The 17971-nt window shown below is 35.2% G+C and overlaps 1 protein-coding gene across 24 annotated transcripts in view; it reads right to left on the bottom strand.

The window, feature by feature from the left end:
- The window catches only part of LOC131434942 (small conductance calcium-activated potassium channel protein), an 880455-nt gene that overhangs the window by 331906 nt on the left and 530578 nt on the right, over positions 1-17971 (bottom strand). The gene's annotated exons all lie outside the window — the stretch shown is intronic.

The raw sequence follows: 17971 nt of genomic DNA, 5'->3' as shown, positions 1-17971 counted from the left end.
ATAAAAATGATAATCGTTCATATTAGTTTATTATGTGTCAACTTTTACTGCTTCACTTCCAGAATTGTAACATGGCATTTAAACTAGATTGATTTATTGGCGACAAACACACAATTAAATAACGCGGAACAAAGGAGAGTAAAAACAATAGCAACATACAGAATTTTGATGTCGATGATTTTCGGGTTTGAAAATTTCAGTGAAAGAACTATCAGAGGCAAGCAAGCGTAATGAATTTCCCTCATTATTTCCAAAAGTTTTGAAAAGCTTTGTTTTTCAGTGATTTATGGTTATCTCGCACTGTTGAAAATTTATTCACAAATTCCTGACCATATTCTCGATAGGTTGCAAAAAAAAATATGTTGTTGGGTTAAGTACATCAAGAGATATTCGCGATAAAGCTCTACCTATTATTGTACAGGGCAAATTTCGAAAAGGCGCCCCATAGTAAAGTAAGTCGTATTCACGTCAAAATCTCTACTGAATAAATTTTCAACTGAACTGCAATTTAGAAATAAAAACTGAGACATTTTCGATGAACGTAGGGTGGTCAATATGAACAATAATATTTTTTCCTCATTCCAAATAGTGATCATAGCGACGAAAGATTGCTTTAATTCCAGCTGGTTGATTACACTGCACTATTTAAATTAAATCCAATAAATCACTATTTAGCATGATTTTGATTCATAGTAGTAGCAGGATCGCGGCATTGTCAGCATGTCTCGAACACACAGTAGGCACAGTGTTTAAATGGCGCGTTTGAATCGGCATAGCGGTTGTCTGCGCTCCTGTTACTTCTGCATACGTTATATACGTTATTCAAGCTTCATGTTTTAGTTATCATTCTAAGTATTATTAATCGTACCTCTTGCTGATTTTATTATTGGTACTACTCTACGATCACGGTAGTGCCGAATAAATTTCCATTACATAACCACTATTGATTCACTTATCAACCACCATATTCAGAAAGGTTCAGTTTTTGTTTTTCGGCGATTTTATTCATCATGTATTCTGCAAAGGTTTGAGATACAACGGCTATAAAAATTCATTTCCCAAAAATTTTCTGTTCGAGAATCATATCAGATATATTGAATTTTTTTTTAATATCATCGAGCAGAATGCTCGCTAGTGAACTTTTCAGTGAGATTCGAGTTTTCAAAAAAATAGTACTAAACCTTTCGGAATTATCGAAATTTTGATTTTTCCCAACATTGATCTGGAGCAATAATGGACACGCTACCAAATATTGACGATAGACACAGAGGGAATTAGTAGCAAAGAATTCTTGAAGAGTAGATTTGGATTTAAAACATTTTCATAATTGTGATAGGCTTTTATTACATTGAGAAAGATAATGAACTACATTTCTTTAGATAAAAAACTAGTTTTGATTATTAAAGCTAGTAAACCAACTAGAAATACAATTCTGAGCTGTTCCAGTAAATCGATTCATGAAAATGAGAGGATGCACCATGACTCTTTTCAAAATAATATTCTATATTGTCGTGATAAATAGTCATTCTTTTAGATACAATCGCTGATTTTTTTGTTTTAACAGTATAATATAAAAAAAAAATGATACATTGACGATCAGTTATTTCCAAATTTGATATAAAATAGGAGTTGAATTCTTCCATGTTCCTTACCGCCTTTTTCTGATATATCGATTCGCTAACAATTGTTCGTTTATTCATATTATTATTTTGCCGAGTTGAATTATAATATTGATTGTAAACTAAATGCATCTTTTGAGTCATCATTGCTTCGAACAAGAAATCTTTGTTGAAGATTTATTCAGTGTTTATTAAAAATATATTATATATCAATATGGATCACTTTAACGAATCCAATACAAATCGAAAAAGACATCACAGTAACATTATCTCGTGACCAAAAAGGCTATTAGTTCAGTCATGTTTAACAGTTTGTGTTTAGCGTGCACCCAGAAATGAAATGTCAAAAATAATTGAGCATGATGCCCACATAGAGGTTTAAATTTTTTTTATATTTTAGTGTGTTATTTTTCTGACGAAAGTAAATATCGCCTATAAATAATGTAGAATCTGACTTTTTTAGACCTATCGACTTCACTTTTAAGTGTTATAAAGTAGTATTCAACTTTGCTCATGAATGTTAATTTGGTTGCGATATTTTTTCATTGCGTTCATGACATTGTATTAAATTAATAAATATCCCATATATTTGGGGCTATTTGGTTCAGTGTACTGATTGGGGAAGCTATAATATGTGCATTAAAAAATTTGTAGTGTATTAGTAACCTTTTTTGCCACTGCATTTTACTGTGATGTCCCTCGTGAATCGCAAGAGTGACCCATAATGATATATATATGCCGTTTTTCATTGAAAAACACTGGTGGCGTGGATTGCTCTGGTTTTGCACTTTCGAGCAGAAATGCAACATTCTGACGGTGTTTCATTGCGATTTCTGCTCGAAAGTGCAAAACCAGAGCAATCCACGCCACCAGTGTTTTTCAATGAAAACGCTAATAGTTTATTTGGTTTACATCACCAATAAGGGATTGGCCTCATTTAGGGCTATGTGAGAAAATACCCATTATTTGGGCAGAGTGGATTAAGCGGCTTGTCTTTGTATCTGGAGTAATCTCTGATAATCAATCCTACTGACAACTAAAACGATAATTCTCAATTTATTACTGGATACCCCATGCGGCGGTAGTGTAAAGAAACATTGTTTTTGCCCTACTCCAAAACCGGAATTTGAAAGATGGCATGAGTTATATGGTTGAACTAATGACCCGAAAATCAATCGCTGACTTTTAGTGAAATTGCATAATGTGTTAAATATTGCTGAACTGACCGCAGACATTATTTTGCATTCTGAGCGCTGAAATATGCTCCAGCAGTCATCATTATAGTTCAAAATAATTACTGCAAATCGGAATTGATGGTTCTGCGCTTTACGCGAGTGGTCCATGAGCAAGTTGTCGAAGAGAAATTTACGGGCCCGTTTCGACAAAGTAGGCGCCTGTCATATATGCAACGGAAGATAGAGTGCAAGAAAAATTTTAAGCAGTGGCCGAGTTTATCGTATTAGATTATATATACGCTTTCATAAGAAATTGTAACTCGTTTTTTTCGATTAACTATTTATATTTTTTATTATGTTAGTAATGAAATGCTAGAGAGGCGAGTGCTTCGATATTCAAATGGAATAATTGCACGCATTATTTTATAGCAAAAAAGATACACTTGTGTAAGTTAAAGATTACTTGGTATTTATTATTTTATGTTTTACGTACACGATCTGGTGATGAGTGTCTGTTTGAATTAATATTTTTAGGTGGCAAATATTTTTTTTTGCAATGACTGAGTAGAAACATATTTTGGAGAAACCAAACTTTTAGTTTATTTTGAATATGAATAAGGATGATTTTTAGTCATCTTAATTACTGTTCGGTAATTTTTCCTGCTTTCAACAATTAAACAACGTTGTAAATTTTCGTGCTTTCGTCTATTCGGTAACATTTTGCATAACTTCTCTGGAACTGATGTCAAACTTTATGTATTGCTTAGCTGAATGATCTCGACAGAAAAGTATGCATCCACTTGGGCAGGGAATACGTCAAATATATATTAAATAGGATTAATTTATCGTTTCATCCCTTTGATTTCCTGCATCTATCGCATTCAGTTTTGCTCACATATTTCCGGTCGAGTTCGCAATATGCCTTATGGAGATCGGATATCTTGGATAGCAAATTCGGCGAATAAAAATGAGGTAGAAGAAAAGCAACAAATTGACCTATCTTTTGGGTTGAGTTTTAATAGATGAAAGATACGGTTTGTTTCCGTGAGTGTTTCATCATATGGTGCAAAACACACGACCGATGAAGCTCTCAACGCAACAGGGAAAAGTGGCATAGAGCACCTTACCTGAGTATAACACCCTTCTTCTTTTTTAAGGAATTCAGTGTTTTTCTAACATAAATTCTATCAGTAACAGTGTCTTTTCGTAGAATCTTTCTGCTATGGAAGCTTGGTTATTATCGTATACCGCCAAATGTTTCTTTAAACTGAAAATCATTTGGAAGCTTTCAATCTGCCTCTTTGAAAAATGTGTTTTTTTTCCAAAAACTTTTATTTGAAATATGAAACAATAAGCTTCTTCACATTAATGCCATGAAACAACCACAATTAAGAAGCAAACATATAGATAAATATAGAGATTTTGCTATTTTTGCATACGGGGGGTGTGGCGGGCAATTCGTAAACTTTCCCCGACGCCGCTTCAAAATTAGTGTGGTGAAATGTCGGGTGTTTCACCCGAGCAAAAAAAAAAAAAAATCATTCAAGCTACGGCGACTTGTTGTTGTGACACGACGCGGTTACCGTTGCTAGTTCAGTGAAAGAAAAGTCCACTGGACTGCAAGCAAGAACTACACCAGATGCGAATCCAATGGATTATTCTCTTTGGGCCATTTTGGAGAGCAAAGTCCGAACTAAAAGATACCCCAGTCTCGAGGCGCTGAAAAAAGTTATTGTCCGCGAGTGGGCCAAAATACCTGCAAGTCACATTCGGCCAAACGAAGCAACTCCTTCGCTCTCTCAAGTCATCAAGTCAAGGCAAAAGGTGGTCATATCGAGCAAAAGTGAATTGATTCTGAATTTTGTATTATTTTTACACATTTTGTACTTTGAATTAAGTAAAAGTAATTTTCCAAACTGAATTTATGGCCTTTTTAATTGGTTACACTTCGAGTGCCGGACCCTGTAACTGTTAATATAGCTTTAACACTGTGTCATCACCCGGCGTCATTTCTATAGTGCGGTGATGCCACCGAAGAAGCAGAAGGTGCAGATTCGGATGGCGTAGAATCTTTGTGGAGATGCTGCTTCTCGAATGCTGTTTTCATTTCGGCAAGCATTTATTGAAGTCTTTTCTAATTGAAATTCTTGTTCAATCTTTTTTTAATATAAATTGTGTTTCACTCATTTTTGAGATGCCAAAGACATTAATTTTAGTTACGTGATTTTATTCAACGCATTGTACTTCAAGAGAAATCCTAATTACACGGGTAAAATTCCGATTCTAGAAATGAGTATAACGAGTCATGATTTGAGAAAAAGAGTGCATTTTCATGTTATGGTCCGTGTCAACAATTTTCGAACCCTATCAATGAACAACGAAATTGATTGATTTTCGTTCATGCATTGCTCAAGCATTTTCAGCAATCGAAAATACAGAGACTGCTTCGATTTGAAATAGTTTAATAATATTACTTGAAAATGCTAACATTTCAAAGTCTTCCGCTGCGATGTTTTCGAGCAAATTATTGATCCATTGGCGTCTGCTGTTGGTGTTACCATAAATACTGACAACATGATAGCTTTTCTAAAAGAAATTTCACAAAGAATTCGCGCGGAAATCAGTTCAGAGCTGCAAAACAGATTATTCAGCCTTAAAATTGATTCTGCGTCTCGGCAAAATCGTCATATCGTAGGCGTAAATATCCAGTATGCCATCAATGACGTTATAGTAATCCGTACCCTGGGTAAGTTTTCACAAAAATGAGCAAATAAATTATTAAATCCCAAATACAAGAAAAATTAATTCCAGATATGATAGAAGTTCAAGAACGTCAGACAGCGCGGTTTTTAAAAACCAAAATCTTGGAGATAATTCAAAACTTCGGAGTAGGAATTGATCAAATATTTTCTATCACGTGTGATAATGGGGCCAGCATGTTAGCAACGGTTCGTCACCTGAAGCAAGAAGTAGAACTAATGACTGCTTGTTCAAATGATAATTACGATACTGAAGAAGAAGATGAAAAATTACATAACTTCACATCTGCTTTGAGCAATGAGCTGCAAGAAAATTTAAATCTGATTCGTTGTGCTGTTCATACCCTACAGTTAGCTATACTGGATGTAGTTGACAAATCGAATTCTTCAGTGAAAGCAGTTACTGAAATTGCATAAAAAAAATTAGGCATATGAAATACAAGCCAAATTTTGTTTTGTCGAATGCAACATATCCTCCAATTTGGGGACAGACCCGATGGGGAGGGATTTATAGAATGATGCTGAGTTTTCTTCAGCAAGAAAGTTTTTCAAAAAGTTGGCACAACAGTTCCCAGAGTTAGGTAAGCTATTAGTATACGTGTTCTAATGTTCAACTTGTACGTAATTATGCATTTATTTAAGAGCTTGAAGATTCGTGGGACTTTATTAAAAATTACGAGCAAGCTCAAGCCTCTATATTCATGCACTGTAAATATGAAGGCAGAACATGTTTCATTACCAGATTTCTACTTGCACTGGCTCATGGCTATAATGGAAGTATCGAAACTTAATAATCCTTTCTCGACACCATTGACAGAAGGACTAACGAACCGGTTGAAAAATCTATGCCATTCACGAGTTTTCAAAATGGCCCTTTATTTGGATCCTCGATTGAACTATACGGGATACGGGATAGATATATATATATATATATATATATATATATATATATATATATATATATATATATATATATATATATATATATATATATATATATATATATATATATATATATATATATATATATATATATATATATATATATATATATATATGTGTGTGTGTATGTGTGGAAATGACATGAGCACGAATTTCTTTATTTTCAATACTGTGTATATAATACATATGGAAATGTGTTATTTTCTAGAAATATTTGCAGCTCGAAAGGAAATCTACCCCGTACGTTACAAAATTGAAGATAACCGATCAATCGAAAAAAATAGCTTCCCACTTTATGATAATGTATTGAAAAAAAATAAAGAGTAGATAAATAAATACTCTACACATCAAATTAATCAACTATTGCCTTCTACCGGAAACGAAAATGATGTATCAACAGAATAAATATTATTTTCTTACACATTGACGTATGTTAATGTAACCTCTCTAGAAAATCAGCACAAATGGAAAAAATGATCATTAGTACAAATTCAAATCTAGCAACAGTGCACTGTTTCGAATATCAATTTTTCATTGATGAGTTGAACAGTGTATTTATTTCATAGTGAATATGAATAAACCCCAGCCGAATGTACTTCGGTTCCCTTTCAAACCTAAAATATTCATCATAGTAATCCAGCGACTTGCATAGAAGTGATGTTCAGTAATATTTAACTGAAGGTGCAAATTATTCAGTCATTGAAAATGAATATTTATAACTCTGGTTATGGTAACACACCATGATTATAAATTCTCCGATCATGAGCCATTTGAACTAATTTCGATGAAATTCAAGCGTAACGCACCTTACATTGATGAATATAACTTTAGGCGAGTTTCAGCTCCGATAATGATCTTTGCTACATGAATTCAGGCCTTACACTCTTATCAGCTGCTACCTCATTTTGGGTCAAAACCTGCCCACAATCAACTAAAAAGCATCTCCCCAATTTTGGGTAACGAGTGATAATCTCAAAATTAAGGTAAATGTAAGTTTATTATAAGTGCTATGTCATAACAAAGCACGCTACCCATTTTTAAAGATTAACTCAAAGATTGAGTATATAACGACCTACTTTACTGGTAGTTTATAGAAGACCTCGACAATGAGTGATTTCTTCTCAAAAAATAAGTAGAAAACATTTTCAGTTTATGTTTTAAAACATGAATAATTTAAATGTGAATTAATGCAAGGATGAGATGATTGCATTTCTCACGCTATTTCTTCCTTTTTGACTTTAACTAATGTATCAAATGCCTTTGAATAGTGAAATATTGCATTCTTGAAGAGCGACGACACTTGAAATAACGTGTACTCTAAGCAGTTTTGCGTACATTGCTCTAAGTTTAATTTCGTATATGAAAATTCACTTGAAAAAACTGCGTGAAAAAGTATGAGTTATCTAAGTGATAATTAATATTATTACATACTTTAACCAGTAATCAAAAATTGAAACGAGCTGGTTAACTTAGAGGCATAGATATTTCTTCGACAGAGCAGCTGAACAAAAAGAGATTACTATACTATATTGTATATTACAATTACTATCCAGGGTTGATCAAGAAAATATCCAACTCGGGAGTATCCTTGAACAAATAAGGAATTGAACCACCAGCTACGATGGAATAACGAGACTGTGAATGAGCAGAACCAAGCCCAATTTCATCACCAACTGTAGATCCCGGCTAGAACTCAAGAAAACCATAATTGGTCTCAAACAATAACATCTCTTAATTCAGCCATATTCCATTTCTAGATTGTCTTTGACTGCGTTACGCGCGCGGGCTCAAACTTTTGTAGACAACTCATTTATTTTATCTATATAAACTCTAAAATACTTCATCATTAGCCAGATCATAATAACTTCTAACATCTACAAAAAATAGTGATAAGTCAAAATACATTCTTCTTTATTTTACATTTTTAAAGAAATCAAATATAACAAATATTTTAAAATCTGTTCATAAGACAGGTTTTACATGTGAAATACATAATTGTTTGAACTCATTTAGAGTTGTAGCACGTTTAATCTGTCTGTCGAGTTGAAAAAAAATATTTCTTTGTACAGTAGCGAATTCTGTGATCGGCCTAATAGAAAGTTTGGTGTTCTTACATCTGATGCATTTCTGGTATTATATCTATGTAAATCACTTTCTCTCTCAACTCGATCACACAAACATCGAGGTAGCATACCATTTACTAATTTAAAAATTAACACCATTGTTAAGTAATAAATTCTTTGTTTGACCGAAAGCCATTATAATGCACTCAGCAGCAAAGTAGAGGAAGTGTATCTATTACATTTAAGTATCAATCGGATGACTTCATTTTGCAGTCGCTGTAATTGCATGATTTGTGTACTATTAGCAAGAAACAGAATGGATGGACAGAAGTCAATGTGTGGTGAAATGATTGATTTATACAGAAGAATTCCTGATTACGTTATTAATGTGAGATTTGAATATTAACTTTTCATCAATTACGACTCCAAGATACTTCATCTCTCTAACGCGATCAATAATCTCACCATCGATTTCAATGTTAGCATCATGTCTAGTGCTCACAGAAGAAATAACCATGTATTTCGTCTTTGCGATATTTAATTTCAATTGCTTGAATTTTAACCAACGTGCTAGAGAATGTAAGTCTTCGTTTAAGTGTGCAACACCTTCATTAAAATTCTTAGATGCAATAAACAGAACCGTGTCGTCAGCAAATAAATTGATATCACAAAATCGAAAAAACTCGTTTCATATCATTAATATACATAATAAATAAAATTGGTCCTAGGACACTGCCTCGAGGCACTCCAAGTGAATTATCTAGAGAACTAGACACAAAAACGACTATTGTTTTATATCATATAAATAGCTTTCAATAAATAGCTTTTTTCTCCTCCAATGCCAAAGTGTTGTAGAGTTTGTAACAATAAAGCGCGCTTTGGATCCAAGAACACTGCAAGAATAGTCTCTTTATCTTCGATTCTCTCTTTCCATTTTGCTAATACCAGATTCAAAGCCGTTTCGCAAGAGAGTCTCTCTCGGTATCGCGATTGTTCCGGCATTAGCAAATTATTACCGTTCAAATAGTTCATCAACTGGTCCTTAACTACATGTTCCAATATTTTCTCCAGCGTGTGCAACATGTTGATGGGACGGTACTCTTCGGCTTTATCCGCTCAGGGACTGTTATTCTAACAACAACAGCAAATCAAATAGTTAAGAATGCATTCAGACATATTCATACAAAATGTAACGTTGATGTTTTCCAGATAAAAGGTGTAGCTATGCTTAGTGCATTCATTATCTTTCATGAAATAAATTTTCTGTCAGCCGGTGGAGAAAAATAAACAATTTCTGATTATTAAAAGAATATTTCTCAGAATCAAGAAAACACTTTAAGTAGTATTTGTTTTTCAATGTCTTTCCATTATTATCAGAGTAGAAAATTGAAGATATGAGTTTCGAATAAAATACATTCCTCAAGTAACGCATTTTCTGACCATGATTAATTTTCATGGCAGGAACCTTATTGCTCATGATTTGAATACATTTGATCAACCAATCATGAACAATTATTTTGATTTCAAGAGAAGCTAAAATGATTGGTTCCATGATCTTTCAATCATGACAGCAGTAACGAATTTCTTTCCGTGCAGTATAATTAGCAATAGCTAATTGATACAACGTCGTTGTTTGTACATTATCTAGATAGTGGGCAAAAGAAATTATATATCCGAGTAAAATATGCTGACAATTTTGAAACTCAGTTTGTGAATATCGCCATAGCCATTTCTGAAAACTGGATATGTGATACAAAATCCGTCGTTTTTTAGAACCTGTCCTCATAAAATTAAATCATGATTCAATCTGTTATGGTAGCCGGAAGCAACATTTTGGAAACAAGTTTTTGAAAATAGTGTAGACCATGACACCATTCATATCTCCGAGGCTCGACTGAAAAGCTGATTTCCAGAGGGATTTTAAAACTTATTAACATGAGAAAGTAAATTCCCATTGGAAATATTACATGTGCGGGGTAATACATAACAAAGGACACGAACAAAAACCATGCTCCTTTATCCATACAAAAATGGAATTGATGAAAGCTTATGATAGCGCTCGTAACAGTGAAACTTTGCCAATAATATATATGAAATTATTGTTCGGAATAATTGGCACAAACGCACGCGAAAACTCGAATCATTTCCTTACATCAAGATGCTGGTTTTTCAAGGGAGCAACAAAATTGTGTTAGGTGAGTTACAACTCGCGAAATTTCGAGATCGAACTTTTTAATAGAACGTTTTCTGTGTATGACAAAAGGCCCGTCCTAGGGGATGCGGATTTCTCATCAAGAAAAGCGAGGGCTCAAAGAAAGAGCGGGAAATTGGATTCATATGGCAGGATGAAATGTATTGCGGGTAATTTTCTGTACGGTATGTAACGTAATAAGCCTTATAGACGTAACTACCGTGCGATTACTTTACCGAACATGGCTTGTGTTTAGAATGGAAATAAACACATTGCAGAATACTTGAAGTTGTTCCTTGTTGAACAGAATTTATGTAAAATTATGCAAAGTGCGTTGAACGCAAGGATATCGCGATGATTTATAAGTTATGTGTTAGTTCAATTAATTTTGATGGTTTTGAATAATATGTTGTATTTTATGGAAAGATGTTTCTGGAATATGATGTATCAAACTGTTTCACACGATTCTTACAAAAAAGTACGGGTGTGTAATGTCAGAGACAGAACTGGATGTCGTGAATACGAATAAAATTGACACGATTTCTTTACACTTTCGAATTTGAATTGATAATTGATCGATTTTGTGAATAGCGAAATTTTTCCCCTTTTCACTACTAAAATTTTCAACGATTTTTGACGTCGATTTTCTCATTTCGGATTTGCATATTTCATTGAAAGAAACTATCAAGGTGCTGTACAGGATTCATTTCTGCCTTTTAGAAAGACAAAATTGTGGAATTCTCTACGATATTTAGCACAGTTCGGAACATTTTTCTCGAACGGTTTTCGCACAGCGAAAAGTTCACGAAGCAAATCAAATTATTTTGGAAATTCACTAAACTGATGATTTCTACCTTCGATTTGCAAAAAAGTAATCTTAATAGATCATTAGATAACATTTAGAGCCATTAGAACGGCTGATTTTATATAATGCTGTCCACTTTTCGTTTCTTGTTTTCTTTCTCTTCAATGCAAACCATCAGCAGCTGATGCAATCGTTCTTGTTTGAATTGAAACTAGTTTTGCGTACAAACCGACACATCCGCTCGCAGTGCCAAATGATGCGAAACTGGTTTAATGCGTCTTCTCGCCTTGACGACTGGAAGGCAAATCACGGTTAATTTTTCAAAAGGGCGTATAAGCAAGTGACAGTTTCTCATTGTTTACTTTCTCTTCTATTAATTACCAAGCGGTTTCCACGTTTATCACTTAACTCTTTGCATGAAATGATACCCGAAACTTTCGACTTTCAAACAGAATAGTGATATCAAAGAAAATCTTTTTAATCACATCACAATAATCGAAAGAGAGAGTGATTAACGAGAAACTGTCACTTGCTTATACGCCCTTTTGAAAAATTACCCGAGAAATGAGAACTACGACCTGAGCGTTTGAGGTTTTTAACCACGCTCTCCGATGCCGCTGTTTGAATGCGCCTTCTCGCCCCGACGTTTTCTTTCATTCAGCGCACAAGAAGAAATGATCGATTTTCGACCACGGTTTATAACGTTCAGTTGACCACCTTTTATAACGTTTAGTTGAAGATATGTGCTTGACTACCTCAAAATCGTCGTACTTGGGCGAAAAACCCAAGCAAAAGTAAAGAGTTTTCCGCGTTGTTTTAAAATTTTCAGCAAACTTAATTTTTGAGTTGGTTGTGGTTATCTCACACTGTTCAAAATATTATCGTAAATTCCTGATCATATTTTTGATGAAATAGTGGAAGAACTATGTTGCTACCATTAATACAAGTCGAGATATTCACGATTAAGTTCTGCCCATTCTTCAATATGGCTAATTTTGAAGAGGTGCCCCATAGTAAAGTAAGTCGTATTCACAACAAAAAAGTTCCGAAGCCTAGCCTAAGTATTTATCGTATAATAAGCATGATTCAGAAGTTTAAATAGTTAAAAATTAAACTGAAAGTTATGTTACTCAAATTGATTTGAACTTAAGTCCACTTGTGGTTTGAAAGAGTTGAAAAAATGATGCATTATTTAGAAAAACTTTTATTATTTAATGAAGTTTTGTGAGATGTGCATTTATATTAGGCGTGGAACTGTGTTCTGGCTATTTTTGATGAAAATGTCACTTTATTGTAAAGAATCATAAATGAAAGAATGATTCCTTCAAAGTATAACCTGTTGCTAGCAAAAACTTTCTCTCATTACGCAGTCAGAACTCGATTGCCTTGACGTAGAAGTATTTATTATTTGAGACTAAGAATAAAACTGCTAATTGGCCAGACCATATGTCATCGAATAGAGAAAAAACCCGTTACTGTAGAGTTCGCAAAAACAACTGTTCATTGGTTAGAAATAGGAAAATTTGTTCGGATTAATCTAACAAACTCTACAAATACAGTTTACCTTGTAGTTCCGGAACCGGAATTTCGTATGAAACTTTGAGATTTTTTCTTTGAACCTATAAGTTTGTGAAAATCGATTTTTCCATCTTGAAGAAAAGTTAGTGAGATTCTTTTTGCAATTTTTAATCACCATTCCCAATTCTTCCGAAACCGGATGACCGGAATAGCCGAAGTTGGTTCGTTTGTCAGTAACCAATACGACCTCCAAATTGGAACATTTTGGATCCTAGTTAAACCTAAATTTACTATCTCATGCTCTATTTCGAATAAACCAATTAAACGAAACTTAACAAACGAAACGAACCTGCGTTTCAGTTACTTCTGCACATGTAAGCCAAGCTGTGTGTGTTTATTTTTTCAAATAAATTTTAATTCATTCACATTCTTTCATTCTTACGGTCGCACTTATCATAAAATAGCTAAAATTTTTATCAGCCGCAGCACCGTCTTTTACCAATACCACACGCCAGTAGCAGACATCCGTAACCGTTTAGTTTTCTTTATAGCGTGTACGAAATAGAACAAAGCAGGCATCGATCGTTTTATGCTTTCTTCTTCCACGTTGCACATACCGGTGTTGTACATATTGTCATGCTATATGGCTATTTGCAAGCTTTGACACTTATCGCCCTGTAACTGCGGATCCAGAAGTCGGATCCGGATGAAATTTCACAGTAGCTTTTGAGACAATGTGAGCGTTGATTTAAACTAAGATTTGTGAAAATCCGGTACAGGAAAAGGAGGACCAGTAGTGCCGAATTAAGGTTAGATGCCCCCAAACTAACAAGTTCTGCAAAGTAGTAGAATTTATCAGACAGTTTTATGGGATTTGTACCTGTTTTTGACCATCGTTCGTGAAACAATACTCATGAAATTGGTAATTTTCCACTTATCATGCTTTAGTTGCCGAACCGGAAGTCGGATTTGGATAAAATGTTCTACAAATTTTTAGAAAATTATAAGACCTTTCAGTTGAATCCTAGTTTGTGAAAATTGGTTGAACCGTTTCAGAAAAAAATGAGTTCATTTTTTTTCTCTAATTTTCACATATTACCATATAACTCCGAAACGGGAAGTCGGATCAGGATGAAATTCAATAGCTGGCTTTGGGACCATAAGACCTTTCATTTGAATCTTAATTATGAAAATCGGTTAAGCCATCGCTGCGAAAAGTGAGTGCATATTTTCGTTACATACATACATACATACACTCGGATCAGGGTCATGTCGCCGAAAGCCATTTCGCCGAAAGCCGTTTCGCCGAAAGTCATTTCGCCGAAAGGGTCATTTCGCCGAATGTCATTTCGCCGAATGGGCCACTTCGCCGAATGTCATTTCGCCGAAAGCCATTTCGCCGATTCCTACAAATGTCTTAAAATCGTAATGGGAAACCATTTAAAATAAAGACAAATTAAAGATAATAACGTGACGCTCGTTTTGTTGACCTATAATTGTACTTCTTGAATAAAGATTGATTCATGAACCTCAGAACGGAGTTCCCAAAGAAACTTGTTGACTACTAATCATCAAAGCAATTCCATAGGTATCTACCAAGCAAATGTATGTGGTATTTTCCGTTTACTAAATAAAAAAATATTTAATGCGGCTTAGCCACATCGATTTGATTCGTGTGCTGTCCGACCTCGCTACCGCTCGTTCGGACCTAACTAAAGCAAAGAAACCTAGCTTTGAGTAGACCGGGCAAACGAGGCGGTTACAGGTTTGTATGCAAGAGGCCGCCGCTTCCGACGGCGGGTCGGCGGCCAACTCATCCGGCGTCGCCTCGGCGGCTTTATGCCGCCGAGCCATCTTGGCTTCGGTTATGTGGCTGCGCCACATCAGGTATACTGGAGGCATAAAAAATAATTATGTATTCGAAATTTCCCTTTCGGCGAAATGACCCTTTCGGCGAAATGACCCTTTCGGCGAAACGACTTTCGGCGAAATGATCTATTCGGCGAAACGACTTTCGGCGAAATGGCATTCGGCGAAACGACTTTCGGCGAAATGGCTTTCGGCGCAATGACCCGCTCCCCATACACTCACCCATACACACACAGACATTTACTCAGTTCGTTGAGCTGAGTCGAATGGTATATAACATTGGGTCCTCCGGGCCTCGGTTAAAAAGTCCGGTTTCACAGTCATTGCATAGCCTTTCTATATGAGAAAGGGAAAAAAATCGGATGACGAAATATGGGAGCTAGAATAACACTTCCAGTGAGAGCATTCCTAAGTTGGTTTCAATAGGTATCGAAACGTGAGGCCGATCGTTGTCATGCAGTAGAATAACTATTTCGGGCCTCTGTTTCTTCAGAATAGAGGTCGATTCAATCGCATCAAATGAAATTGATACTGTACTTGATAATAATTAAAAAATTTTGCGCCTTATCCGACTTCCGTTTCCGGAATTGGTGCGAATCTTTAATTTCTAGCCCCGGAATTACCGGTACAAAAATTCCAAACTTCACAACGATTTCTCTGGTTTGGCAGAACCAGTGAATACAAACAAAGATTCAAATGTGTTATAGTACCATAGAGTTTTGTTAAATTTATTCAACTTTAGCGAACTCGAAAATCGTTTATTTTATTTTCAATTAATAATAATATCGCTATCATTTAAAGCGTATGTTGTTTGTGGAAGCAAACCCGGATTCGTTAGCAATCGATGCGAATTTTTTTTATTGTACTATGTGAACGTTAATTGGGAAATCTGGTTCAAAACGTTTTCTTAAAACAGCTTCAAGCTAAACATAATTAAAAGCATTCAATTATCTTAACAAAAAATCAAATATAGAACTAAACAAGAACAGCACTGATATGTTAATACCTTAAGCAACTTACAGTTTGCACTATTTTCAATAATCTAATAAAATCGAATCCTGCGGGCTAAACTAACGAAAGTTTTGGTTTGCACCGAACTTACGAGAGCGTTGTTCGTAAACTATGTTGATCTTTTTTGAATGCTTTGCTGCTTTTTCTGAGCTCAAAATGAAATTACCAACTCGGGGAAATGAATCACCAGTTATTGGCTAAATTAGCCTGTTTGCCTCCCATTCAGTGTAATGGAAAAAGATAGATACAAGTACCGCAGGTACCTTCCTTAAAACCTTGACTGACATGAACAGGGAACTGGGCAATGCTATGGCTCTGCATATTCAAGCCGATAAGTCTCCACACGTATCGAAGCAGAACTTTCTGGTCATCGTTTTCGAACTGACAGTTGAGCATGCCAAAGCGGCGAATCCAACGAATGCCCTGAATATCATTCGGAAGGATCGGATCGAATGCAATGCAATTCGGGTGGGGGATTATGTTCGATCAATCAACTCGCTATTTATCGCTGCCACCGAAGGCGATAGACTGAGCAGTTATTCCTGCCAGATGGATTCGGATGCCGACAGCCAGACTGCTGACTGCTCAACATTTTGTTCTGCTAGTGGAATGAATGGTTTTCATCTGCATGTCGACCGGCTGGATACGAAATGGAGAATTTTAATTAATTTCAAAGAGGATAATAAATATAATAGAGAGTGATTGACACTTCGACGAATATTCTGAGCCTGAGCTTTGTTTGTTTCTGTAGACGTATGAAATTTAAGATGAGTCGAGTCGCTTTTTTGTTGGTCTTCAAACAATTGATCTCGCGAACATTATTGCATTTTTTGCGGGTCAGCATTATTTTCTTTCATTCGTTTATTTGTTGAACATGAGAAATAATTAATCAATATCAGGTCAGGGATTTTCAATAAGATGACTAATACAAAATGGATGGCGACATGGTGTCAATATCACAGCTATCACAATTACTGGAACCGAAAAACCGAAAAACCGAAAAACCGAAAAACCGAAAAACTGAAAAACCGAAAAACCGAAAAACCGAACTACAATTGGTTTACTACAAATGAGTTTTTTCACACTTGCTACGTTTTTCGGTTTTTCGGTTTTTCGGTTTTTCGGTTTTTCGGTTTTTCGGTTTTTCGGTTTTTCGGTTTTTCGGTTTTTCGGTTTTTCGGTTTTTCGGTTTTTCGGTTTTTCGGTTTTTCGGTTTTTCGGTTTTTCGGTTTTTCGGTTTTTCGGTTTTTCGGTTTTTCGGTTTTTCGGTTTTTCGGTTTTTCGGTTTTTCGGTTTTTCGGTTTTTCGGTTTTTCGGTTTTTCGGTTTTTCGGTTTTTCGGTTTTTCGGTTTTTCGGTTTTTCGGTTTTTCGGTTTTTCGGTTTTTCGGTTTTTCGGTTTTTCGGTTTTTCGGTTTTTCGGTTTTTCGGTTTTTCGGTTTTTCGGTTTTTCGGTTTTTCGGTTTTTCGGTTTTTCGGTTTTTCGGTTTTTCGGTTTTTCGGTTTTTCGGTTTTTCGGTTTTTCGGTTTTTCGGTTTTTCGGTTTTTCGGTTTTTCGGTTTTTCGGTTTTTCGGTTTTTCGGTTTTTCGGTTTTTCGGTTTTTCGGTTTTTCGGTTTTTCGGTTTTTCGGTTTTTCGGTTTTTCGGTTTTTCGGTTTTTCGGTTTTTCGGTTTTTCGGTTTTTCGGTTTTTCGGTTTTTCGGTTTTTCGGTTTTTCGGTTTTTCGGTTTTTCGGTTTTTCGGTTTTTCGGTTTTTCGGTTTTTCGGTTTTTCGGTTTTTCGGTTTTTCGGTTTTTCGGTTTTTCGGTTTTTCGGTTTTTCGGTTTTTCGGTTTTTCGGTTTTTCGGTTTTTCGGTTTTTCGGTTTTTCGGTTTTTCGGTTTTTCGGTTTTTCGGTTTTTCGGTTTTTCGGTTTTTCGGTTTTTCGGTTTTTCGGTTTTTCGGTTTTTCGGTTTTTCGGTTTTTCGGTTTTTCGGTTTTTCGGTTTTTCGGTTTTTCGGTTTTTCGGTTTTTCGGTTTTTC

This window comes from Malaya genurostris, chromosome 3, assembly GCF_030247185.1.
Source record: "Malaya genurostris strain Urasoe2022 chromosome 3, Malgen_1.1, whole genome shotgun sequence".
NCBI classification, from domain to species: Eukaryota; Metazoa; Arthropoda; class Insecta; order Diptera; family Culicidae; genus Malaya; species Malaya genurostris.
Note: the sequence above shows the minus strand (reverse complement) of the source record. Positions and strands in the feature narration are given on the sequence as shown.